Below are 6,565 nucleotides of genomic sequence, written 5' to 3'. Positions count from 1 at the left end.
CTCTCTCTCTCTCTCTCTCTCTCTCTCTCTCTCTCTAAGTTCCAAAAGCGTACACTAGCCACAAAAAACTCACAGACCTCAGATTATCGAGCCGAACCTCGAGCCGCGAACATTTTGGTAAGCATTATTGTTACGCGGCTCGGTAAAAGATAATTAAATATTCACCGAATATTGCTCGCGAAATGAGATTTGGCTTGGTAATCTGGACGTATCTTAAAACAATTGATGTTCACAAACGACTTCCACGTTTTCAGTAGAAACTATTTTTCCTCAAATATTATTTATCTAAAAAAATATGTTTTAACGATTCTTTCGTAAAAAGGCTCAGTTTGTGATCTCAATTTTTGATTAAAAAACCTTCGACAGATTGGTCCCACCGGGATTTCCGCGTGCGGCAACAGGAACGTATAACTCTTATACATAATCTTCATAATGAAGGTTTGATGACTGGTCTAGTTCTGGACTATCCAAGTACTCAGTGTGTGCCTCGCCGAAACTTTCGGCGTAATAGTCTCGGTCTCGGTCTCGATTTAAAAACAGAATTTTTAAAGAATTTTTTCAGAATTGTTTATCAACTCTTTAGTACTGCATTTTCTTATTTTTACCAACATGAGAAAATACGGTATCAAAAAATTCTGAAAAAATTCTCAGAACTTTATGAGAAGAAAATAAATAATTTTTGTCTCTTGCAGTTTTTCTGTAAAGTTGATAGTATTTGAGTAAAAAATTATTCAAGACTAATATTTTGCAATGTTTAGTAATTAATATCTTGTTAACTATTGAGAAAATTGCAAAATGGTAGAGGACTTTTCGACTCAGTTTAGCCCGCTTTATCTACACAAAAGTGATTGGCAAGAAAGGTCGGGACACCTTGTATATATAATATATATTTAAAATATATTTATATTGCAATATAATATATATATTTTCTGATTTCTTTGTCAATATTCCATAATTCATTCATTACCTACAACTTTTGGTTTGCGCACAATTATCCAATCCATGCGCACAATTACCCGATGCGCAAGAAATCTTTTTCCGTTTTCTCCTTTTTGCCAAATATAACCTTATTAAATGAAAATCTATTCAATACGAGGATACGTAATGATAGAGGATGTTTATAGTTTTGATTTTCATACTTATATCGCTTTAAACTTGGAAAATCATTCCAAGGTAATAAATTTCCCTTAGGTGCGCACAGTTCCCTCACTTTCCCCTAATTGTGTCTAGCAGGTGTTAGATCTTGCAAGAGATGGTGTTGCAATATGTTATTGCAATAGATGAGGACAGATGTATGTATGTACTTTGTTAAAATTTATGGAGAATATAAATCGACGTCTTACTAATAATTATAATAATTCTTATTAACAATTAAAATATGTATAAGTTTATAAGCAATGAATTACTTAAATACTTTGTAATATTTACTTTTATTTATAACGGTTTTAATACATCATACGCAAATTAGGCGCACAACAAAGACCAATTATAGAGGAGCGCCTTATACGGTTGACACTGGAGAAATATCTAAAAACCAACAGTGTTTATGAGATAATAGATATTTTATACTTTATTCTGGTACATTTTGACATAAAATGTTAAATATTTCATAAAATATTAATTTTTTGATAATAGTACTTTAATACTTTTATAAACAGAATAATGAGATGACTCAATTGGCATAAAAAAACACATAATTGCTTAAAAAAATATGTATTTAGACAAAATGAATACATTTATAAATAAGCAATTATACGTTTTCTTTACACTAATTGATTAATCTCAATATTGTGTTCATAAAAGTATTAAAGTACGTTTAATAAAAAATTAATAGTTTACGAGATATTTGACACTTTATGCCAATATGTACTAGAATAAAATATCTCGTAAACTATTTTTCGATACTCCTTATTTTTATACTAGAATAACTAAAAGAATCATATATATATGTTACGTAAAAAATCATATAAAATGGAGGTAACCTTAAAATCTCTCAAGCTCCTCCATCCATAGTAAAATTCTTAGTAGCATATTGTATCTCTCTTAATGCTATATAACTTCAGTAAATAAATTATTTCACATCTCTAAAAATATAACAAAGATATTCTTGGTGGACAGAGTTACTGTTCCACCCTGTATACATATCTATACAAAAACTTGACACATTTTTATCATATATTTAAAATTGTGTTCAAAATTTAAACTTTTGAAGTTATGTGCGCGCTATAAAACTTTTTATGTATAATATTGTTCCTTTACAAAAATAGTTGAAAACTATTATTAAATCATATTATCATATAACTGGTACTTGGATAGATCCTTCGCTATTGTTGTATTAATCATGAGCAACATTCGATGATTTCCGCCAAATATCGTCGATATAATGTGTACCTTTACGACTAATAGGAGAAATATATGTAACCCGACATGTGTAAAGGAGCATCGAGGCTCAAGGCAGCGAACTACGATTTTTTCTGACGACGGTACTTAATGACATCGCGCCATACAGGTTCGGTTTGTTTCCCACGTTAATATCGGCGATCCGCACCACGAGTGCAGACAGTAAGGAAGATTTTTCTCAGGAGGGCCTCCCCCCTGCGCAAGCCAGCATAAACAGCGTGGCATTAACCGTGGGGTCCCCTGAGCAGACCCCCAGCGAGTCGTGCTGTCTTCTCGCTCTCCTTCGCAAACTCGTTTATCGCTAAGAGAAATTCTCCCTTTTTCGCAGATAAATAGGGGTGAACCTGTATTGCAGGACAATAATACCACTGCCCGGCGGAACAGCCGCGCGTAACCCGGACGAAAAATGGCAGGAGGGACAGGAAAGGGAAAAGAAGAGCCCGATTCCCTTGGGGGGTCGTTGGACCAGGGCGCTATGTGGATTATCATAATAAAGGCCGCCTAAATGTTATCTCGTATTAAGTCAGACTTTTGTTTTCCTCTTGTGCACTCTGGGAACTACTCTTACGCAGCAAGGGAAGTGCGCTTCTTTATTTCCGTGCGCGACACACCCTGTGTAAAACTCGAGACGTACCCGGACACCATTCAAGGGTGGGATGAGTCAAATCGCGTGACGAGACACGACGCGAAAGGTCTCCGGGTGGAATTGTAATAAGAATTCGAGAGATATTTTTTGGTCGGTATTCATAGTCGATCTTTATATCTAAGACTGTCTTAAGTGCAATCTTAAAATGTTATGAACCAATCAAGAGCGTATTAGCAACTTAAGACATTACTTAAGACGTTGACCATCAGCGTACTAACTGGTTATGGGAAATACGATATTGAAGATTGTGACCACGGGAATAACGTGTTACATCATATGAAGCTTTATTAGGGTAACTTCAGTATATACGCTGCACCTAATAAAAACTTAATTTATTATAAAGTATTATTTACTATTTTTAAGATAAATACACTATATCAGTAAAAACTTTGTTTACTACTATGAAAAAAATATTAGATATCCGAAATTATTTTTCGAATTAAAAAAAAAGAACTTTTTAAAACCCTTGGGAGGCGGGTATGTATGGATCATGAAAAATTTACAAATAGTGCTTATATATAGATAAGACGTAAAATGACACAATAACTTATATAAAATATGTTTATAAAGTTTTATTAAGGAATAAGAATGATAAATAGGTATGTGCATGAAATAAAGTGAGAAATAACAATGAAATCGATGTCGAATCGATGTCGATTCAACGTCAATTTGATAATTTTGACGTCGAATCGACATCGATTCAATGTCGATTTCATTATCATTCCTCACTGGGAATAGATAATAATTACAATCTTCCTACATATATTACAAGTGTTATTACATGAAATACATCCCAATTCTCTCTCTCTCTCTCTCTCTCTCTCTCTCTCTCTCTCTCTCTCTCTCTCTCGATTTCATTATCATTCCTCACTGGGAATAGATAATAATTGCAATCTTCCTACATATATTACAAGTGTTATTACATGAAATACATCCCGAGCAGAACAAGTCATTATGATATCAAAATTATGTCAAAATGATTCCAAAATGATCATTAATCCTCTCTCTCTCTATTTAAACGACGATGTTCCTTGGAAAAATGGAACGACTATGATTGGCCAGTTTCATAACTACGAATGTTATTAAACTTGATTAAGGGTGTCTTGTGAATGTAGTCATTGATGCCATTTTACGCTCACTTTAGCCCAGTGTCCATGGTGCTAGAACTCGGTCCGAATTCTCGAATCGAGAAATGTAACCAATCAACTTGCCATTTTTCTATAAAATCTACATTGATTGGCTACATATTCCTACATCCGAAAACTTGGACAGAGTTCTAGCACCGTAGACACAGGGCTTTACGACACGTTAATAGCATAATAAAGAGGGCAGAGGTTGGTACACATATACTACGATAAGTATATTCGTGTATGTCGCGCCTGCGTCGTGTGTTAGTCTATTCTCTACATGCTATTCACGTCATGAAACAAGCGTGATCTAAGACCGGTATTCATAGTCGGTTCTTACTTCAAGATCAAGACCATCTTAAGTAATGTCTTAAGACGCTAACACGGCCTTCTGATTGGTTCGTGACTTCTTAAGGCTTACTTACGACGATTTTGAATATAAGATCTGACTATTTCCGAATGCAGCCTTTGAATATCGACCAGTGTTTTCCATTGGAAAAAATAGAGCAAAATTAGCGCAGCTACAGTATATATAGTAGCACAATTCTCCTGATTTTATATTGGTCAAAATGGAGCGCGGATGTATGAAATAAGTAAGTTGTCTCGTCTCATTTTCTCCTTTATTCTCTCTCTCTCGCTCTCTCCTCTCCCCCTTCTCTCTCTATTTAAACGAACGTTTCAATATTTCATTTAAACGTTCATTTTTAATTTAAAGCATACATGATTCAGAATAGAAATTTGGATGGAAGTATTGCATGCATTGTCCATTTGGTGAAATGTATGAAAAACTTCGAAAGACTGGTCTAATTCTTGTGAAAAAATGATAAATTGAAAAAGTGAGCAAAAGTAACAAAGAAAATCGAGCAAAAAAGATTTCTTTTTATTTAGTGTATTTAAAAAATTTTTTTTTGGACAAATACGTATATATTCTTTTATATCAACTTCCTCATAACATTTTCATAGCATATATTTACAATTATATAATATTTCTCTATATAAATATATATTTTTAAGGTAATTTAATATTTTTCCTAATTTTTCTACATTTTTTTCTTTATTTTTCAATATATTTACAATATTTATTTTTTTTAATTTTCATAAAGTTTAGATTATTTCATTGAAATACTAAGTTTATTCGCATCGCATGCTCCAATATGCTCCAACATGCTTCTACAATAGTTCTTGATCATTGCTACATCTTTTATTCTAGCCTGTGTCACTGAACTATAATACAACTGGAACGTGCACTGCCGTGCTAATGCATTATAGTTGAAAGAGTGTGGAAAACGAGATAGCATGATGTTTGACGGATATATCTTTCTCTTTTTAATTATCTGCGCATGCGCATAACGTAACGTTATATTCATACTCAAAAGTAAAAGTCACTTCTTTTTGGTCTTATATAGCTGAACCGGCATAACTCTCATATCAAAATATATTACAATTATTGTCTTCATCTGACGTATTTTATTCTATGTAATTTATTTTATTCATACAACGCTTTTATTTTAAATTACATACACATCTCTCTCTCTCTCTCTCTATCCATCCCTATTTACCGGTACTTTAAAACCTTCTAACTTGACTGTACGACAAAAGGAGTTATACCCGCGATTTGCTGACTCTCTCGACACGCATTCTAGTGGCCAGTGCACGTTCCAGTTGTATTATAGTTCAGTAGTCTATGGGCGGTATTCGTAGTCAATCGATTCTTGTATTCAAGGTCGTCTTAAGTACAGGCTTAAAATGTTATTAACCAATCAGAAGGCCGTATTAGCATCTTAGGACATTACTTAAGACGATCTTGAAATAAGAACGGACTGTGAATACCGGCCTATGTGGTTCTTTAAATTCGAGAAATTTAACTCGCTGTATCCCTCTGATGGAGGTGCCGCGAACTGCTCAACGACGATTCATTTACGTTCGCTGTATAGCTCAATGGCGCTCTGTTTTAAAAAAAAGTTTTTTAGTTTTATGTCCTAGAAGTGTACACAAAACGTATTAGAACGCTCCGTGTACTCTTTGTGGAACGTTTAGAAAGCGTAGACGAAATATCAATGAAGGACAAGGAAGTGTATCGATACGTTCCATGCACTTTTTGTGGAGTGTGTGGAGCGTTTGAGAAACGTTAATGAACAAAAAAATATTTAAAACGTGTGGGAAATGTGACAGATGAGCTTCGGCATATTTTATGGAACGTTTGGAGAGAGTTCGAGGAGCGTGTATGAATATTTAAAACCACTAAAGCCCATGGCACATAGAAAAATGTAAGTCTGTAAGACGTAATCAGTAAAGCCCATGAGGGGTCGTCTACAATATACGGAGTAAGAAGTAAGAGTAAGAAATGGACCAATCACAGTCGAATGTGAGAAGAATAATCGACTGTGATTGG

The sequence above is a fragment of the Trachymyrmex cornetzi genome, unplaced genomic scaffold (assembly GCF_001594075.2).
Source record: "Trachymyrmex cornetzi isolate Tcor2-1 unplaced genomic scaffold, Tcor1.1 scaffold348, whole genome shotgun sequence".
NCBI lineage: Eukaryota > Metazoa > Arthropoda > Insecta > Hymenoptera > Formicidae > Trachymyrmex > Trachymyrmex cornetzi.
The sequence above is the reverse complement of the archived record's forward strand: the minus strand, read 5'-3'. Positions refer to the sequence as shown.